General features: G+C 39.0%; 1 protein-coding gene and 1 long non-coding RNA gene across 9 annotated transcripts in view; both read right to left on the bottom strand.

Annotated features, from left to right (window-relative positions):
- The window catches only part of LOC146497282 (uncharacterized), a 22910-nt gene extending 542 nt beyond the window's left edge, over positions 1–22368 (bottom strand). Inside the window, exons 1-2 of the long non-coding RNA XR_014870920.1 lie at positions 1961–22368; positions 1–1912 (exon numbers count right to left, since the gene is read on the bottom strand). The exon at positions 1–1912 is cut by the window's left edge and continues 542 nt beyond it. This is a non-coding gene — a long non-coding RNA (uncharacterized LOC146497282). The remainder of the gene's footprint in view (positions 1913–1960) is intronic.
- The window catches only part of LOC146497281 (rho GTPase-activating protein 12-like), a 65390-nt gene that overhangs the window by 32133 nt on the left and 10884 nt on the right, over positions 1–22373 (bottom strand). The gene's annotated exons all lie outside the window — the stretch shown is intronic.

The following is a 22373-nucleotide window of genomic DNA, read 5'->3' on the forward strand; positions in this document are numbered from 1 at the left end:
TAATAAAACCAGGCCATCTGAGATAGAAACAACACGGAGCTTTAAAATGTATAATTTAGATTTTTAAAAAGAATAAAAGTGAACATTAAATAGTTCTATTTAGCTGATTGCAGGAAAGAGACAAAAGTATTTGGATCTTTTTTTTAACTATTGGTTTTATCATCTGATGGCAATATATAGACTAAATGATACATGAAAACAGTCATCATAAGAATCAGCCACAATTAAAATAGCAGCCTCTCTACTAGAATACAAAGGTTGAATCTGAACAGTTCTCTCATACTAAAAATATAAAAATCCATCATTGGTCATAAACCTAAAGACTTCCTGGAACAACTGCAGAGGTCAGAAGAGCCTCTAGAATCACAAACACAATGCTAACACTGATATAAAAACCTTGAGGTCATTACAAACAACTGTTTTCTATCTCAGGAGTCATAAAAAAAAAACCTCCTTTCTTCTGTGATACATCGACAACGTCTCTAAAGTCAAACATGTGGGTGAGAAATCAATTGGAGATAGGGCTGATTAAAGAGGCGGTGTTCAGACTAAAGCTACATGAAAGACTGCCTACATACTGTAAGATGACTCAATATTGCCACTAAAGTACAATATTAAAGTCACATAAAAGGACATCTATGGGCAAACATGAGATGAAAGTAATAACTAACCAGCTGCAAACATTTCAGGGCTGAGACAAAAGATAGAGGACAAAATAGTAGGAGGAAGACGATGATTCACAAAGAAAAACAAACATGAAACATTAATATCTTAAATAAACTGGAGATTCAATGCATAAAAAACATTAAAGAAATCTAAAAGAGCTATAGATGTAATGGGCACTAAACACAGTGGACCTCAATAATGAGTGGGCACTGGAAAAAGAGTGAGTCACGTCTGAGACGTGACAAATGTGGCCTTTTCACTGGCAGCACCCCCCCCAGAAAACAACAAGGCAGCACACAGACGTTTAAGGATTACTGTAAACCAAAGGAAAATACTGCAGAGGAGCGGGGGCTTATGTTATAGCAGCACCATATAACACCATTTGTTCCTTTCCTCTTCCCCACAGACTTTATTTCAGTGACACATTTGCGCAAAACAAATCTGTCATCACCACCTGATTACCAGAACGCCCGTCAGCGTGGACTAAAAATAGGTTCAGAAGCTGATAAAAATTATCTGTGATATTTTTTCAGATGTCCAGACAACAGGCACAGAGGGTAGACATTCGATAGGGCACAGTGCTCCACGACTAAAACATCTGGACCAAAATCAACCAAATCAAGTATAAACCAAATCATATCAGGTCAGTTTCAACTTTGCTTTCCATTTCTCAGACAGATCTGCAGTGGTTAAATGTAATAAACAGCCTGCATTTAAGAGGTCACTACACCTTTGGCCTGATTAGGTTAACTAGGTTACTGGACTGCCATGTAAATAGGACATTCTTATGGAAAAACCTAAACTGGCTTTATTTAGAAAGCCAAGAGTCACACACACATCTCTCTGACTCTAACTTGGACTGAACATATAAAACAGCATCCACTCTTCGTCTACTGTTAATGTAGACACAGTAGTTCGGCACTGGCTTTTAAGTAGTGTTGACCTTTCCAGATTATGTAGTGAATCATCAAATCAATACTTGCTTAAACTTTTTTTTTTGTTATTTTATTTATATATATGGTTTAAATGGGTGGGTTTATGTTTTCGAACCTTCAAGTTTAAATGTGCAGTGTAAACAAATTGACCTCAATTTACTTGGAAATGTCTTGCAAACAATCTGTTCCTCATACTCAACACAAAAATAAAATACACGGTCAAGAAAATTTGTCCACTCACAACACAAACGTGAGGTCATGATGTCAAAGAGAGAGGATGACTATTATATATTATCATCAGGGCCAAAAAGCTTCAGATGTTTGAGTATCTAAATCCCAGCCATGTGCTTCGAAAAAACCTTCTGTTTATGAGATGTAGCCAACCAGAAGAGAGCTGATTTAAAGAAAGTGGAGTGAAAAACAGACAGAGAAAGAACTAAGGAGCTGCACCAAGGCCATTATAAGATGAATAGCGTGAACTGTGAACCCTGCAAAGCTACTTTAGTAGAGCCTTAAATAAAAAGGCTAATAAAAAAAACATGAAGCTAGAAACGATGTTCAGCTTAAACTCACTGTGCTTTTCAAAGCAAATATAAATGAAGTGCATTTCCTGATATACATTTATACACATATTTATACATATACATCATTAACCATAAATATTATAATATAGGGCAATGACCTTATTATGTTTCTGAGATGGTTTGATTTTTTTTGCCATTTACACAAAATGAAGCAGGAATGACCTGAAGTGAAGTAAAATTAATGATCTATAACTGATAGGAATTCACCATGAGACCACTCCATGCCTTTAGGTCCAGTGAGCCAGTTAAACACTGCATTATAGCTAGTGAAGGAGCCAATAATTGTGTAGCAGAAAAGTTAAGCAGCAGCATCCAACGACAAAATGACAGAGCAATTAGGAAAGCTCGGTGTAATTAAGCTCAACAATGCGCCCAAATGCTCCCTCCGAAGCCTTTTACAAGGTCAACGACAGTGCAGAGTAATTGGTGGAGAGTAATGAGAAAATAAATGTACAACTAGAGCAATCAGTCCAAGGATACAACACATACTCCCCAAATCAGATGCAGAGGCAGAAATAGAAACAACCTGATAACTGCTGGGAAGACACAATGAAACTGCAGTTTAGTTTAAATGTTGTTTTTTTACTGAGATTGAGTCCATATAGGTTAGCCTGCCACAGTTCCTGCTGAAGCCTCATTAATCATCATCGTCACGTATCCCAGATAAGAAAACACTGAACATAGTTTTTTTTCTTTGGAAAACAGGCCAACGTAACAGATTTGCTCTTAAAAAGGAAACTGCAACAGTTTTTAAAAAATGTTCTCTTTTTATGTTTCCTTTAGTATTAACTGGAGAAAGCTGTTGTTTTTCAGTAAAGTAATAAATCATTTTCTCATCTGATGAGGTGGTTTCACAAGTTGATGTGGTCAAGGATTTTGAATATCAGCACAAAAAAAATCTTCTGTTTTGTAATGCTTCCATCACTCTGTGCATTTTTCCTAGCTCATTTTTCACACTCTTTTCACCACAGAGCTGTGTATCGACCTGTTTTTACACACATTCAAGAGGTGTGGTGAAGAGCGAGAAAGGGAAGAAAATATACCCTCAGATTCTTCTCCCCTCCTCCAGGCTACAGAGATGAGGCCACGAGTCCCAGTTTCCTCACAGAATCATGCCTCAACAGCACACCTCTTTATGGAGGAGGAGGAGAGTAAAGGCCAGGTATGAAGAAGAAAGAGTCAGGAAGAAAGATCCCTCTGGCTAAGTACAATCCTGTAGTCAGCCTGTAGCATGCCAAAACTCCTTTTAAAAATGACTTTGTGGGAGAAACTTGTGGAGAAAAATGAGACAGACGGTGATTGTAGTGATTTGCTAAAGTAATTAAAACTTCTATAGAATAGTAATTAAGGTGGAATAGGCCTTCACAATGTTATAATGTTAAAAAAACAAAACAAAAACAAACAAAGATATCTTTGGTTTCTCTGTCCCAACATGATGTAATAACAATGATCATGGAAGTAAATGAGGCTCTATCCTCAATTATCATTTATTGACACTGATTATTATACAATGATCATCTCAGTATAAAAAAATACACTTTGCAAGCTTGGGTCCTTTTATGTACGTTGCTGTTAACAACCATCTAAACACTGATGCAAACAAAGCACCCTTGCCTAAAAAAGGCCCCATTGGTGGAGGACCCCACTACAGGTCAATGGCCCAACTAAAGAACAGAAACTGCTCAGGAACAGCTCAAGGAACATTATAAAGAGACCATACGACTGAGCTAGGCTTCAAAGTCCAGAGATCCAGTCTAAATTAACATTCAACCCATCCTGAAATTCAGAGGACTCAAAGGCTGTCCCTGTCGGTTCAGGGCTAGGCTGGCTGCATGAGTGGGCCAAACGTAAACGTTACTTTTAATGTTGCAGGTGACCAGTGTAGCACACATCTAGAGCATCCCCATAACAATATTTGTGCTGTTAGAAAATTAAAATATCGAGAAATCCTTTTATACATTGACCTCTTTGATTTCTAACAGGTAACCTTTTACTCACCTGTTAAAAACTAGGCTGAGCAAGGTGGCAAAACCCAGCAGTGACAGCTAACAAGCAAATAAGTCCACCAGATACCATGTTGTGAAACTAGAGTTTGGGAATGCAAAGCAGGCTACAGAAAAATAATATTTGATATTCAGAAAAGCTGCCCTGCTAGAGTAAACGTAGGTATTATAGTGAAGTTCTGGTAGGAAATGACAAAAAAGGAGTGGAAAATTGCATTGCACAGGTGCTGTAAAACACTGTAGCTTGTCTTCAAAATCACTCCTGGCAGTTTTCCATCTACTCCGGGGAAGGGGTGAAGCAACGTTGAGAGAGAGAGAGGAGCTGCCTGCTGGCTGTGATTATTTCAATGACCATGCAAATTCTGCAAGGTCACTGTGATAGGCAAGCAGGGAGGCAGAGACATAAAAGGAGAGGGGGGAAAACATCCACAATTTTATAAGGAGCTTGTAGAAAACTGCACAGTGGTATAAGTCAAACATGTTATAACACAACAAAAGTGAAGAAGTGGTAATGAGCTAAGAAAAAAAGATTTTGTAAAGGAAAGCTCCAAATCTATTACAAACTACCAAAGAATACTTTTTCTCCCCATATGAGAGATATTACAAATCTTAACATTTGTGGACAGTTTGTTTTGTTCTTAACATTAACAGTGAAATTCTAAGAACAGTGCGGTGTGAGTTAGTTTTGTCCATGAACAATAAAGGGTGGAATATCAGCTTCCAGCAATTGTGACTTCCTTTTGACAATCATAACTTAAAAACATCTGACTGTGTTCTAGAAATCTGCACAATAAAGCAGCCGAAAGACAAAGTTCAACAACGAACTTCTTAGGTAGATGTTCAGCAACATTGACCCTAATGTTTTGCAAGTCATGACAAATTTTGGTCGTTTTGACTACCCCTCATCCTTTATGATAATAATGTAAAGTTACTGATAAGCTTGGGAAATATGCAAAATTTCAACAAAGCCAGATGGGGCAAAGAACATTTACTTGCAGATACTGCGTGTGAAACCTCTATGATAGGCTCTCAGTACAATCGAAAGGTGTTTGTATACAGCTACAGTAAACAGAAAAGGGTTAGCTAATTTACAGCTGAGAGTTTGTTTATCCTCTGCCACATCAGCAGTTCACAATTCATTTAAAAGGAGCAGTGGCAACAACGACAAGAACAACAGCTTAACTTTAATGTTTATTTTAGCAACCATTAGGCAAACACTATTCCAACGTTTTCAGATTTGAGATCAGTACAGACACCTTTGGTCTTGGTACTAATCTGAAAGTAGTGCTAAATTCATTAGGTCTCACTTTCTCACTGAGAGGAAGACTACAGATCTTTTATTTTTTGAAGGCTTGACTTAAACATGATCTTCAAAAGAGTGATAAAGTATACAGGTTACTTCTACTTGAGAATGTGTGTGTGAATGGGTGGATGACTGGATGTGTAAAGCGCTTTGGGGTCCTTAGGGACTAGTAAAGCGCTATACAAATACAGGCCATTTACCATTTACTTCTTTGATTTCAGCTTGGTGTGAAAGTCTTTGCAGCTTGCAGCTATTGTTTATGGCCTTACTAATTTCCTTTTTCCTGCCCTGAACCTCACTGTGAGCTTACCTCCTCACATGTGTGACAGCTATGATGCAGAGGAAGATGATGATAACCGAGCTGATGGCTGGGTAGGTGGGTATAAGAGCTTTCTGATAAGAGTTAGACCAAACAACACTATGAAAGAAAGAGAGAAAGATGCCAACAGAAGAAGATTTGTTGCCAACCAACTTAGTCTCACTGCAGTTTGTGAAACAGTCACAACCTCTAATCTACTGATGCACATTTTTGGACACATTTTTTCATGCCTGAACACAATTTTAATCCGTCTGTTCTCTCTCGTATGTGGTGATTTGTCTTCATGTACAGGAAATGAATAATTTCCACTTTCACAAGATGAAAAAGTCACAAGTAGGGATGGGTATTGAAACCCAGTTATTGTTGAGAACCGGTCCCCACTGTTTCAATTCCTTGGAATTGTTTGCCATATTGCAAATGATTCCCTTATCGATTCCAGTCGCCCCGAATGACGTCACCACGTTGCGGAGCGTCATTTACCTGGCAGGAAACACGGTGCCTAAGCAGCTCGAACGCTCAAAAGTTTGGTTTTGCTTTATGAGAATGGATGACAACAGGGCAACTTGCAATACTTACAAAGTAGATATTTCATTTAAGGGAGGAAACACTACAAAAATGCAAAAGCATTTGCTTACAAAACACGCGATGACCTTAAATGAATGTCGTGTTTTTAATTCCGCTCCGGACTCGTGAATCTCAACCCAGCAGCAGCGGTAACGTTTTGCACGTCCTCTCCCGTTCTTGTTCAAAGAGAAGATATTAAAAAAGTTCTAAGCTAATCGACCTTAGTGTTCCCCTTTTTAAAAAATAACAATCGATAAAGAATTGAATCGTTAAACAGAATCGAAAATAGATTCGGAATCGTGAAAATCTTATCAATTCCCATCCCTAGTCACAAGAAAGTTGGAGGCTGGAGAGGTTGATGGTGGAGAAGTTAATCATTCTGCCTCTCACACCCAAGACCCAAGTTTGAGTCATATGCATCATATTTTCACACATAATTTACTTTTAATACATTAACATTCTAAAATATGTTACACAGTTAGTTAGTGCCTAACCCCAATCACAGATCACATGTCGGGTTCTTTAAATGTTGGGTTCTTTAAAGCTCAGTTCTCTTGATTACCATGATGAATTGTCTCCACTTTGCAACAACTATCTAGTTGTCGACGTGGTGAGTAAAAATTACCTCATAACTGATTAGCCTTTGCTATTAGCCAGCCTTCAGGTACTGGTGCACTGCTACTGCCAAATGTCTTAGTAAACGTAGAACTAACCTGAAATTAACTGTCATGAAATCCTTATCCAGCTTTTTAAGTCAGGATTGGACTAATATCTGATGCAAATATCAGTGCATCCTTAGTCTGAATCTCTTTCTCACATGTTTTGGGGATTTCTTCTGGGGGGGAAAGAAATATGTCTTTGTTATGCCCCTCAACTACAAGTCTGGGTAAAAATGAATCATATTTTTAGTAACAGTTTTCTGTCTGCATACATTTTATCTCCAACCATGCAGGTAGTCAAAGCTGCAGAGATTTGCACAGTGGAAAGATTTAAGTGTCCCGCTCGACACTTCCCTGATGCACTTACTCTAATACAATGTGAAGTAGAGCAAGAACTACAAGAATCAGATTAAGCTTGCATTTTAATAACCACCTGAATACAGTGAGCCAAACCGTCGACAAAGACAAGCTTCTGTGAAGTCACAGATAAAAGGTTTGTGTATAGGAAAATCCAGTTGTCCTTGGCGAAAAACTCCTCCTTTTTATTCTACTCAGAATACCAGCACTGGTGCTGAACCTGTATTACAGGTCTTGAATGCAAATGAACAAAACTGTGGATCACGTCTCTGACTTCTCAAACAGTTAACCTGAGCAAGGCACAAAAACCTGCTCGAGCAAAACCAGTTTGACAAAAACAAAGGGGGTTCACTGGTTTTTCTCTGAGGGACAAAAGCACAACATTATACATACAATGGGTGCTTTGGTGTATTACATCTGCTTTGTACTTATTATTGAAGACAGGAAGAGCAAAAGCAGGAGGGAAGCGCATACAGGTCTCCCAGAATAATCTACTAATCTAATCTGAAATGGAATTACTGCAGGAGCCCAGTATAAACAGGAAGTTAAGGAGCTTTTATCCTGCAGGAGAAGAGCTGACAGTGTGCAGCCAGTTCCCCAGAATGACCCTACTCCTTCTGTGTGTGTTCATTTATGTTTTATTAAGCCAAAATTAAACAGGACATCCCACATATAAAGCAAAAATGCTTTACAAATTGTTTATTTAGAAATGTGCAAGCCGACATTCATGAAATTCAAGTTCAGAGCATGTGTATAAAACTGTATAAAACTTGTGTATAAACTGTGACTGCTGGAAGAGTTACCAACACACACCTAGCACAGTCATCTGAGCAGTCAGCCAGTCATGCAGTTGCCCTTCGTAGTTCTAAATTGTTCCTAGCTTCGAAGTGCAAGATAAAATCATTCAGGATTAATTAATCAATCTTTGGACTGCACTTTAATAATGAAACTTGCTTAACCACATCTGTCTGATGACAGCAGATAAGCCTGATTTCAAGAAAAGATCTCTGAATTTCAATTACTAACTCTGCAACTCTCAGACAAGTATGCCTACGCTACAAGCTGCTAACTCAGCTACGCCGAGGCATTTCAGCAAATACATGCCTAAACCTGTCATAGATACATCAGGTAAATAAGGAGGCCTTGAGCTATGAAGAGATGTTCAAACCTGTCGAAATTCAAGTACATGATAACCAGGAAGAGGCACAGAGTATTTTTCTTTACCGGTAGTCTGGCTATTATGATGAACTGATAAGCTAAAAGATGTCTCGTTATTATTAAGCTGCTATTCTTTAAACCACCCTTTCTTTGTCAACCTCAAACAGCCAAATTTTTAAATTTCTCCAAAAAACTATCCATCTTTTGGCAGATTTTTTTTTAAGGTTTGAATGATCAGGTTTCATTTTAGTAAGACAGCATTTTTTCCCATCAAACCTTCATACTGACGTGGTTAAACAGAGCATCGTCAGGCTGTGTTTCAGTTGACTGCCTAAAAAAGCATTCCCATCCTCAAGAAACATGCAGGCATGCTCTTTTTCCTTTTGCCGGGAAGAAATTATACTAGGTGCATGTCCCAACTTGTTTCATGAATTTGTCAAAGGTTTATATAACTACAAAATACAAAATAAGAACCCGATGCCACCAGCAATTTGCCATTTAAGTTCAAGCCAGGGTGACTGTAAGAAGACAGTTAACAATCAGCAGGGGCTCAACTGTGGAGCTTTGTGTAAGAGTTGAAAAAGAAACTCATTTGCCGAGAATACAGTGTCCCACTGACACATTAGAAACCCACTGTAGACTCTGAAGAGAAAGTAGGTCTTTGTTGGTACAGACTAAAGTCTGACTCCATTATCCGCATCTAAGCTTTAGCTGAAGAAACGCACTGTATATACAGCTACTGTATATGTGTGTTCTGTGAATAAGAAAATCTGGCAAACAGTTATTATAAAAATTGCAATAAAGACATAAAATCTAGAAAAGCGAAGACACAACTTTGATAAATTGCAGAGGATGAAAAGGCCCTTAAACACATCTTATTGACAACTCCTGCACCTAGAAGCTTTCTTTGAGGGGGGTTTAAAAACAGGACAACGGCAGACGTTACTTAGTTATAGACCTGTGAATCTTTTGCCATTCTGGGCTATGAAATGAAGCTGTGGTGAACTACAAACTCGATGTTATTAAAATAAATAAAATGATAAAACTTTATATTTCTGTATCAGTCTAATTGGTTTATCTTTAAAAAAAATTCACATTTCTTACAGTCACTTTATTTCTAGGACTTCTCCTAAATATAGCATGCAAGGGCTACATTTCCTCATAGACCCACGCTATATTAACCAGACTGAAGCTGGATGTATAGAACTATAAAATCATGTTCCCATGCTGCCAAGTTAATCATCTCTGACTGTGAGCTTGGCAGAGGGCAAAGTGCACACACAGGTGGTTCACTCTACTGGAAAGTCAGAAATTAATAGTGCAAGCAGTTCTCGGCCAAACAAGCACACATGGGTAGGGCCAAAAGCAAACCTTTATTTATATTGGACCAAGAGATTACATACCGTAGCGGCTCATTGTGGTTCGGTGGCTGCTCGGGTATACATGGTGGCTAGGAAATGACTGATCATCACATAAAGGAAAGGAAGTTTTAAAAGAACTGTCACAGGTGTGTTCTGTCTTACTGTACACTTTGCTTTACTGAAGCCTCCCCTCACAGAGATAGAGAATCATTTATGTATAGTTTCAATAAATACTATTATAATGCCAACGTGAGAAGGCACGAACGTTTAATCATCCTTTTGCTTAGTTGGGTATATCCCTAATTAGGAACTGTGCCATGTTAACATAATAATCTGATGTTGCAGTTGTGGAAGAGGTATACAGTTTCATGTGGCCAGGCAACCAGAACCCACCCACTGGCAAGTCCACTGGATAGATCTGCAGAGTGTGAAAGCTGCAGTGCAAGCTTTTACTTTCTCATTTTTTCTTCATAAAATACACTGCTATTCTAGATGCAATGATGCCAGCATGACTACACGTGAGTGAAAACGTGAAAGTAGAAAAATAGTTTGGATCACAAATATTGTCAAAACTCTACATGTGAAAATCTCATGTCTTTAAAGATTTTTTTCTCACCTCAGGCTCTCCATCATCTTTGTTTTGTTTTTTTAAATGGATGTTGCATTAAATGTGAAAATTGTAATATTTTCTGAAAGTTCATCTTTAAACATAGTAAATGAGACATTTTAGAGGGGTATTTATTTTCATATAGGTAAATATGCTGTAGTATTTGTGGTCTGAGAATTCATTTAATGCATGTTACAGTTACAAGGGAAAAAAAAAAATAAATCTTAGCTGCTGACTGTAGCGTCTTGCATGCATGTTGTATTAAAGGTTTAGGGCAAAAAAAAACAAAAAACAAAAACAACCTAAATCACCCACTACTCATGACAATCAATAAATGGCCAAAAATTCTTATTTAAAACATAAGATTAATAACTTTCTTACTAAGCATTGTTTGTTAAACTATCATTCTAAAATACAGCGCATCTATAATCGAATTACATGTCACAGGATACTCTGCCCTGTCTGCCACCCTCCTCCCTGTCCTCTCTGCCATCATCACTGCTGCCCCGAGCTCGTCTCACAAGCCAGCTGTCCAAACAAATGTTACGTAGCTGGCGCTTATGTAATGAAGCATACCAAGTGCTTAGCGCATCCTCTTAGCTATCCTGCCCCATGGCACCATCAGTTCCAACATCTCAGGATAAGACTGAACCTCCCCTGTGTCCCTTCCGGCTACTGAGTTTACTGGATCAGTGGGAGTAAGAAGCAGCTAGATTTTCACTAATCAATGGTATGGATTACTGTGAATACTCACACTGAGAGAATGGATAATAAACGCAAATCTGCCCAAAGCTTGTGAGCTAAAGCTGCAAGATCACCTGCTTTGTGAATGGAAAGAAAAACAGAGCTGTGAATGAGAATGTATGATTATGCATATAACTGTAAGAAAATAGATCCTTGCATAAACAAGATAAAACTAAATAAATAACTAAATCACTATATACAGCAGCATGACTGATGACATTCAAAACAGGCAGCACTTCACTTAAAGACAATTTACTCTTTGCAACAGACTCTGTAAATGCAGCAGTGCCTGCTGGCATGTGTGCTTCCTGCAACCCAAACAGCTTGATGCTTTATCAAGAGTTTCATTGCGCTAGTAATATGTGTGAGCATTAATCACTGCGCAACACATTACTTTGGTACAACAGAGTATAACACACTGCAGGCTATGCTGACTAGGCAAAAAAGGTGCATGTAGTTACAAAAATTCTCTATTCAAGAGCATCCCCCCTGCCGGTGTATGCACACATAAAGCGGCAGTCTTACCGTCTCATTCTCATCTGGGTACATACTGTCCTGTAGCTGAGTTGCCGCTGCAGAAGAATAAGTGTTGTAGCCGGCGTTGCTGATGAGAACAGTGATGGTGCAGAGAAAAGCAGCCGCCCCTGCCTATTCACCAACTCTCTGACTGACATGTCACTGTGGCAAACCAGATAATGTCACTCTGTGAGCACATACACAAACTCCAATTCACTCACACATCCTTACATAAAAAGACAGGGAGGGAGGGACAGAGAGAGAGAGACACACACACACACACACACAGCTTAGTGATGCTCGCTCTCCCTGCGCTTCCACGACACACGCCGCTTGACCTGCCCTCCCATAATGCCGCTCTGCACAACACAAGACATTGCAGCTGACATAATAACCAAACACACACAGAAACACATAGATATCCAATTGAAGCTCCCAGAGGGATTAAGAAAAGCTCCATGAAGTGCGTGCACACAAACACACACACACACACACACACTCTCTCTGTCTTCTGTTTCATCTGTCTCTCTAATCAAAGAAATACAGAGAATAGCAATGGTTTACATTGGATTATCCCTGAAAGTCCGTATCAAGGAGAGTATTTATACTTCGGGGAGAGTCGCATTTCTACAGTGTCTAACTTCAGTCATTCATTGCTCATCAGTCTACAGTATGATGTGGCAGAGAGCAGCTCTTGCACTAAGAAAAGCCTGATTTTGCATCAATGTGGAAGCTGCAAATACTCGCATCTTGGCTGTGAAATGTAACACAACTCCTACAATTTTGATCAAATTCTTGTCACACAACTTTCCTAAACTAGACATCTGACTTTGTGAGAACTGTGGATGCACCAGTCTTTAATGCTGAGGTGACATGTCACCAGTATCGACTCTGGTTATGACTCTAAACAATCACAGTATCATTTTTCAATGAAAAGGGGCTTCATTTTAGGCTTACGTTATCATCCATAAAACTTTAGAATAGGTGAAGGTTTTAGTGCATAAGATTGGATACTGATGAGGCTTAAAATTAGGAACACAGCTTCTTTGACTGATAGGGGCTAACACAGGCCAATGCAGCTAACTGCAGCCAAGTCTCTGAATAACTGAGCTGGACCTCTTATGATGCTGGTCCCTTTTGGAGCATTTTAATTACATTCTATAACAAACACTAGAACACAATGTGCTCCAGGTTTGATGAGTGAAATTCTACTGTACTTAGCACTAATTATTAGTTATGTCCTAATGATGCAACCATCAGAGTTTATGAAGGTTTATGAATGCCTCTCCTCCAAAAAAAACAGCAAAATTCACCCTCTAAAAGTCTCATAGCAAAGTAGCTCTCTCTGAAATCACTGGCTGTTAAAGACCCTTTGCAAATTATTCTAAATTAATGAGCTTGACAGCTTTATGGCAATATTGGATTTAAGTCACCTAATTTGTGAGTAAAAAAAGTAATGATTTTTCAGTCTTCTTTTAATGTGTATAGGGATTTTTATAGAAAGAAGAAAAGAAAAAAACTTATACTGGAAATGCATTTTTTTTTTTAAATTACTCAATGGCCTTACTGGAAGCCTTTTTATGTTTCAAGTCGCAGGTTAATGTTATTACTTTTAAATGTTTTAAATGTTAGTGAGAGGTAAGACTGCAGTGTATCAACATAAAAAGGTAAGTGGAAGCGGCCAAATCAGAGCTTTGAAGAGGCCCAGGTGAATCTGACTGAAGGCAAAGGTAACAGGATAGAACAGTGTTAAGAAAAACAGACAGCGACACAAATTAAGTGTGTAAAATCTGGCCTCGCCGTTGCTCTGTTACACAACAGCCAAACACACTGCAAAGGGTCAGCTGCCAGACTGCCTGAAACTCTGTGGGTTTGTGTTTGTGTGTGCGTCCCAGGCTGAGAAGAGTACTATAAAATCCTCAGGGCTGCTTCATAGCATCGGTGATGAGCATCCAAACTGACATCACAGCTATCTGCAGTACTCCACAGAGACTTAACCTTCTTTTTCTTCAGATGATCTGCTGTTTACTGGCTGAGAGTTTCCTGAAAGGCCACATCTGTGAAGTCATATTGAGGTTTGACTCCCATTAGAAATTAGTATCCTCAAGAAACACAGGGCAATAATTGCACCAAAGACACCTTTTTCATTAAATCATGCAAGCTAGGACTAGTAATTTGGTGGGGAAAATGAGGTATAAGTTTCCTCTGTATGCTGTAGCTAAAAGCATGCAAGTGACAGAGGTAGGTTTAGCCTCTCTAAACTGTGACAGGCAATGGACGATTCAATAAAACCCTCAGTTAATTGTTAATAAAAGAAGTATTATTGGTTGAATACTAAACAACCTGTCATTGAGCTACCAGTCATGTGGATGGCTTTATGGTGACCTAGATGTATGAGAAGTATGTTTCTGACAGAAGGTCAACTGTAATCCACTAACAATCTGGTAGGAAACATGATGGAGTACGATAAGGTTAAAAAAGAAGAAAGGAACATACAGCAGAGGTCAGGGGAAAAACGGTGGAAAGTAGGTGAAAATAGTTCTTTTTTTTCAGGAAACCTTTCTCTCAACTTTAGTTAAGTAAAGGTAAGCAGATGTAATTCAAGAGCTGTAAATCAGCAGTGAAAGCTTTTTATATATATAGAATTTATTATAAAAAATATTATTTTATTTATTATTTTAATCTGTTAATAGAAAAATATATTCTCCAGCAACTAATTCGTGCTTTATTTAAAATCCTTACAAAGTAGAGCCCATTTTTTATTATGTTTCCATCTGGGGTCCTAACCCTGAAAACATTTGGGAACTGAAAGACTTTGGATCCTCCTGCCAACATTTGATATAATAAGCTTTTTTAATAAGGCAGAGAAAGAGGTTTAACAGTAGTGCAGATGGCCTGGCTCCTATTAACAGATCTCTCAGACGCTGTGTGTGTGTGTGTGTGTGTGTGTGTGTGTGTGTGTGTGTGTACAAATTTGTCTGTTTGAATGTGTCTTTGCATAACTGAACAGAAACAGGAGTCCATGCTAATGAGAGTGCATAGACTGTGTGTGTGTTTCTGCTTGTGTAAGTGTGCGGAGAATGACTAAAATACTTATTTCATGTGCTAAAGATGCACATCAATGTTCAACGCCGTCATGTAGAAACAAGGTGTGACGGTGTAAAGACATACACTTGCCATCTCAACTTCCTGCCACACTAAGTAATCAAAGAAATGAGGAAGTCCTCCAATCAATCATCCTGCTGAGAGTCATTACAGGTTTTTAGTTGATTACAGCTGCCATTTAAGAACGATGGGGGTCTGCAGGGTTGAGTGAGTGTAATTGACTGTGACAATCAGAGGAGGGGGTACTGAAAGGTGGTAACTCTTAAGTGTTACTTTTAAAAAGTGAGACAGCAAAAGAACAGCTGATTTACATAATTTTAAGACCTGCAGCAGAGTTTCTAGATTAAAGACACCATAAAAAGTTGCTGAAAAGTTGTTTGTTTTTTTTTAAAAGAGGTTCTAGTTTACATAAAGAGAAACACAAATGTTAAGAAGCACTAATGGAAACAAAACCCAGAGTTAATTTATAACTCCAAGACAATTGAACTAATCATTTGCATTTTATTAATGTTAACTGCTGGTCTTCAAATGTTACGCAGTCACCCAACCAACAGCCAGGCCTGCAGCAACACCCCTCTATTCTTCTGATAGAAAGTTGTAAACAAGCGAGATGGTAAGACAGACAGACGACAGCAACGCTAACCCATTGTGGTTTTTCGCTGCTTTGATCAAGAAAATAATTGGCCGCATGTTATTGTGTAAGAATAAACTGGCAAGTAATCCCTTAATTCAGACATTTCCAAAAAAAATCTAACATTGACTGTTATACAAATGCCACAGATTACAGCGCATTTAAAAATAATTCATTATCAAAGAATGTGATCAAATAACTAAAAGCCAATAACACAATAGCTAATAATAACACAGGCAATAACTGAGCTGCAATGTTTAACCACAATGTGTCAATGCATCACACAGTCTATACCACACACACTTAATGCCCACCGACATAAAAACAACATTTTGACTTTCAGCACATTCCTTTTCCTGCATTACAGAACTGCTTCATTGCTGGTAACGTAATTTTATTATGAGTTACAATTTTGGATTTCACTGATCGCTGAAACAATATTATCGAGATGAAACTACGATTCGATGGCATTCTATTTTGCCTTCGTCACATCCTTTTGTTTTACTTCACTCTTAGTGCTGTACACATTTATTTAATTTGAGTTTGAAGCATTATAAATGGAAACCCATTCAGTAAATTTTAAAAAAGGATTTCAAATTCTACAAGAATACAAATTAACACCCCTCACTGTCTTTTCACTAGAGAAGATGTCAGGGTGACCAGGCTGGACTAAAAAATGCTTTTAATATAGTAGACATATAGTATGTGCTTCAGTTTTTTCCCCACATGGTGACCAACGATCAAGATCCCGACGGAAGGGGGATGATGAAAGACAACGGATGAGAGTGCAGTAAAGCAGCAAATTAAAAACACAGCAAGATCTGACAGCCATTATATTCAGTGGCAGGAGGGAAGTATCTCCTTCCGCGAATACAATGACCAATCCAGTGTTGCCAGAGGTTTTAACTGTATGCATGGAAGTACCGAGTGATATCTCAGCTGGAAACTGTGAGAAGGAATGGAATACTAATGCAGGGACAGGTCAGCGATGTTTTGCAAGCATACCTGCATTGTTTCTTTTACTGCTCTAATAGTATTGCAGTACGTCACCTTTCAACTATGAGTTTCCGCTTTGGATGCAGTGGCTAGTGTAATATAAGGAAGTATGAGAATAGTTCTTTACCCTTGGTTCTCTGAGATTAACTGAAAAAAGTTATTTTTTAACCAAACTAACAGTCAACCTTCTAGCCTCTGCTAACAAATGACATAAAGTGTAGGAAATGTTCATCTTGCAGTAATCAAACTGTGGCTTTGGAAAATGTTAGACACATAAAAGGCATATATATATAACTTCATCTCTCCCCCAACAAAGCATGCCTTTACTGTAAAGCACTTTAGAGAGATGTTTAATTAAAATTGGATGGTGCAACACAGCTAATAAGCTATTACAACAAAGGTCTGCACAGCCAAGGCAACTTGCTTTTGCACAACATCACACATTTATGTCATAAAACATTTGCCTGGATTTCTTTCTCACTACTGAATTTCTCAAGCTTGCAAAATGTCGTTGTAATTCACTAGTCTTGGAGCAAACGCTCAAGTGACAGCTAGAGGAGTAAACTCTTCTTCTTGCAGATGAATGCATCTCTGAATACATCTGTACTATTTTGGACAGACAACATTCCTAAACTTCATTAAAAAAACGTCTCTGCTGTCTGAGATAATGATGAACAGATGAAGTAATGATGAAATACTGCCAGTAGTTTAAAGGAGGACATGTGACAAAAGTAGTGACAAAGTGGGCCTTGGTGTCAGGTCGAGTACAGCAGATAAGTGTTTGGCACGCTAACTACAGCCTACTCAAGTAGCTTGTCAAAAGCTGGATGAAGTGGGAATAAGAAACAGGACCTGGCAGCAGGACACAAACACACAGCTCTCCTTCCTGCATTCAGACTGCGGCTTTGGCTTTATATCATTACTTCTTTCTTTATACTTTAAATTAAAGGCTGCAGGGAAGCAAAAAGGCGAATGTGCCCAGTACACTCTTCATACTGACAATGAGTGAACGGCACTACACGCCTGCAGGCGCAAGCCATACTTTGGTGTCATTGCGGTCAGTCATGCACCTCTTGATTTTTGTAACCTTACTTTTATGCTGCTGCGGCACTGCCAGGTTCAAGATACGAGTATGTGATCGTGTTGGTTTTTACTGTAACTGTAATGGTATATCAGTGCAAAAGATCAGAGAGTCAAATTATACAGAGAAAGATAACAGTTCTGAAAAAAGGTCACCTCCTGGAAAATGACTTTAATTCAGGTTTTGACTTCTTCTCTTCCTCCTATACCTGCTGATTTAGGCCAGTTTTGATTATGGCAATGCCACTGTTTACAAGCAACACAACCAATGTAGCGAGTATAATGGACCTTTAAGGCACAACATGAGGGCTCTGCTTGTTTTAGGAAGTCCTAACTCAACCCTGAGTTTGTGTCACCAGCACCCTGCTGCCAGGACTGAGGAAAAAACAAACCCACTAAAACTGGATGAGTTTCACATCACCGGATTTATGTAGGAAACGTCCACCTTCTGGCTTTCATGAGCTTTGCAGGCCTGAAGAATAGTCAATCACTAAATCATTACTATGTTATGGGTTGATAGATCACATTGATGACACTGGTTCTGGTCCATTATGAAAAGCCTACAATTACAGGAAGACACTACACCACAGAGCGAATCCAGATTTTCAGAGATAACACATCCTTATAAAGCAAAGGCAGGAAGTGAAGAACACCAGATCACATCTTTTTCTTCCAGTAGCAGGACGCCTCAGGCCACTTCTCTTGCCCTACATATTTTGGAAATATCACTTTTGCATGTGTGTCTTCAGAGTTTAACACTAGAGCACATGATGAGTCAGGGGGGGTCTGATCGCTACCACAGTGGTGGAAAGTTCTCAGGAGACATTCATCGTGTCGTCACCTATAAAGCTGCCACTGCTGTTATGGTCACAACTAGGGGTGCAACGATACACAAAATTCACGGTTCGGTTTGATACTTTGGTGTCACGGTTCGATATTTTTTCGATACAAAAAAAATGTTCATGCCTTTTTATTAATTTGTCATTTTCACAGCGCATTCTGCACCACATCTCTGTGCGTTCATCATTTGTTTGAAGCCAGCTCACCTCCTGCAACCACTTTTCCGAGAATACACGCTTCTTTTGTGGTTCGGACTCCTTCTGACATTTCTTTGGAGGTGGAGGAACACCAAAGTAATTGCTTAAAGGAGCTTGCTTCTTCGACATCTTTAAGAGTTCTAAACAAATGTCTGTCCTCCTCCAGAAAATCTTATGCACGCAAACACGCGTTGCAACTTCTTATCTTGTGCATGTTTTTTATTTTGACAGGGAATGCACACCTGCGGACCACTTATGTCCAGCCCTGGTTATTTAGCTCGTCATATTGCAGCCACAGAAATTCTTTTGTCTATGAAACCATAAAGCTGCACTTTCTTTTTGCCTTATAGTCTGATTTGTCATAACTTTTCCGTTTTGTGGTAAGCTTTTCTTTTGCTGTCACTTCTTCACCCTGACCTGTCTTATTTGGCTCAGCAGAACTAAAATATATATCCTGCTGCTTTTACACACGCACTAACATAACGCTCAGCGATTCTCTGCGCGATCAACCACTCACATGTTTAAGCTGCGGGAGATTTCACTTGTCATGTTTGCATAGTAAGCTAACGACTGATAAGACGATGTCAGAGGAATTGGTGCGCAAATTATCATCACTCACCAATCAGTGCTGTCGCTCTCTATACACAGTTCACGCGATTGCAAAGTGAAAGCAAAAAACAAGCGCAAATTCAAACGCGATTTCAATATGTCACATATTGACAGTGGCTCACCGATGCCAATGACATAATTACCCAGCTACATTTCCGAAAGAATACAAAAGCATTTACATATATTTTTCCTTCCTATGATAGGCCGACGGGCAGGGCTGAGATAGATTTTGGCAGCCCGACTGGAAAAATCGCTACCCCGGGACGTCGGGCTAGCGATTTTGCGAGCCCTGTATCTGATTGAGGAATCACTCATCTTTGGAAAAGAGAGTTTATTACAGAGAAATGGCTCTTTACAAAATAAAAGCTATACTATACGCTTCTTCTGGGCTATATTCTCAGCAGCATATTAAACATATCAGGTCCCCATAAGGAGAATCATGTGCTAACGGCTGTCTAAATGACTCGGGTAAAGTTTGTAGCATGCGTGCTTGTTGTTTTTGTCTGCTTCCACTTGTCTTTGCACTAGGATGATGTCAGCGTAAATGTGCAGTCATATTCGTTGTGTTCCCTCTAGTGCTGTCAGCGTTAATCTGAAATGAGGTTAACGCCACAACACGGCAAATCTCCGTTAACGAGCTACCGCGGATCGCCCCGTGCGTGGGGCTGGACGGCCAACACGTTAACGAGCTAACTGCGCTAACACACTAGTTCCCACCCATGTAATTGAGCATTGCGTAGCACATCCAACATACTGTTTTACTTTAGTCCATGACGCGCTTACCTTCAGGGTCATACGTCACATGAAAACCAAAATAGTTCCAAACGCCAGATCTGAATGAGGGTGGGGGAGGTTCAATTTGCCATGTTGCAAGGAGAGCTTAACTTCTGTCTCGCTAGCTTGCCCTGTGCTCAGTGAATCTGTGTTCGACTACTCCGCCTAGGCTGCACTGTCGAGTGCAGATCCACTGAGCGCTCAACACAGACAGCACCGTCAGAAGGAAAGTTGATAAAATAAATTAAAAATGTTGTATTGTTCGATACATATGCATACCGAACCGAAAGCACTGTATCGAACGGTTCAATATCGATACGAGTATCGTTGCACCCCTAGTCACAACATACACAATACCATTTCCTCCTCGAGTGTCAGTTTCTGTTGTGCAAAGGTCTGTTCTCATAAGGAAGATATTTCAGGAATGATGCTGATGCAGTTTGCACAACAGTGGTTACACTTTTTAATCTTGATTCTCACAACAAGCAAAAAGCCACCCCGAGCCTGCTTCTGCTGGCAATGTTTTTCTATGAAAAGGAAGTTCTTTCTCCCTGCCATCACCAACTGCTATGAGACTGTCAATTACAGCATAAAGTACATAGCGAGACGGCCAATGTTGTGAAAATCACTGAGACTGAGTTGTTGTATTTGCCCTAAGAAAGAGAAAATCACAGAGTTTACTGGCACACAAAGCCAGACTGGTTGTATACATAACCAAAAACAAGCTTGACTGCTTTGACCTTTGTCCTTCCATTTAAATACACACAGCCACAATAACCAAGGAAGGAGATCTATTGAGAACTGGGCTGCATTCAGAAAATACATGGACTTGTAAAAAAGGACTTTCCTTCAGATAACCTTTTTACGCACAACATACTCAAACAATGCTTACGTCAGTGCGTGATGCATCATACTGAGATCCAAACCTATGAAACTACAGTTGACAGATTAACTAGATGACCTGTTGTAAAACAACTAAGTCATTTAGAAGATGTGACGTGTCAATGACAAAAAAATCCTACAATTGTCATTTTATTATCACAGGGAAGGTAAAGACAGTGTCTTTATTACTCAATACACAATCAAATGTGTTGCTCACGGGTTCAAGCCGAAACATGTGTTTTTATTGTACTTGTAATGTTGTTGCTAATGAAGGAGCTGATTTTTGTGTATGTATAGTGTAAATAATAAATAATAAAAGAAGTTCAGCTGAACTCTGTTCATGGAACAGGAGATGTGTGTCTTTTAACTGGATATACCTGCAGTGCACGTTCAGCATAGAGGTGTGTGTGCGGCCAAAAAAAACAAAACAAAACTACGAGTTTCCGCTTTGGATGCAGTGGCTAGTGTAATATAAGACAGTATGAGAATAGTTCTTTACCCTTGATTCTCTGAGATTAACTGAAAAAAGTTATATTTTTTAACCAAACTAACAGTCAACCTTCTAACCTCTGCTAACAAATGACATAAAGTGTAGGAAATGTTTATCTTGCAGTAATCAAACTGTGGCTTTGGAAAATGTTAGACACATAAAAGGCAAAAAAAAAGAGGGCAAAATTTTATTTTGGGACTTGGTTTTGTCTTTAATTTTTGAAGCTATCAGAACACATTAAAGGTTTTGAACAAGTTTAAGTAATCCAGGACAGGTAAAGATTATTAAGTTATCCAAAATAAAGTTTAGAGGCAAAAATCAGCTGGCACTGAACAAATTAATGTTAATGTTAGTCATCTGGGCATACCAACAGTTTAAAACTAAACAAAGACTTTATGACCCATTTCTGTTTAACAGATGACTCGTCTGATTTTTTTATCTGAAAACCGAATCTCTGTGCTGCACATGAATCACTTAGGGCATTTAAACTTTCTGCGACCACAAGTCCACTCGGGTCTGCTGGGGTCAGAGTGATGTAAATTCATCACACTTTGGACAGTGACCAAGAAGGTCTGTGACAACATCCAAGTGCCAGCCAGTTTTTTGTCATCATGTGACTTTACACTGCAGTGCACCAATACACGTTACTTTGTTTTTGTGCTTGAAGTGGAAAATAACAGGAATGCCTACTTAGCCATTATGTCGCCAGCTGCCCGTGTCTATGCCCGCAACAGAGTATAAACGAGGGCTCAGATACTGCTCTGTAGCAGGGTGTGGCCGGTTCAGGTTCCCTTTTCAAGTTCTTCATAACACTTTATGAAGAAAGTAGGATAATTGATATACTAGCAAACCTAATAGCATCCGCTCAGAAATAGTCTGCATATATTAAACACTTGATGTGAAAAGTTTCACAAACACCTAAAATAACAAAATTCTTGTATACATCTCCGCCAACATTAACACACACACACACAAAAAAAAGCTTTGATGTTA

Source organism: Neolamprologus multifasciatus, chromosome 18 (assembly GCF_963576455.1).
Source record: "Neolamprologus multifasciatus chromosome 18, fNeoMul1.2, whole genome shotgun sequence".
Taxonomy (NCBI): domain Eukaryota; kingdom Metazoa; phylum Chordata; class Actinopteri; order Cichliformes; family Cichlidae; genus Neolamprologus; species Neolamprologus multifasciatus.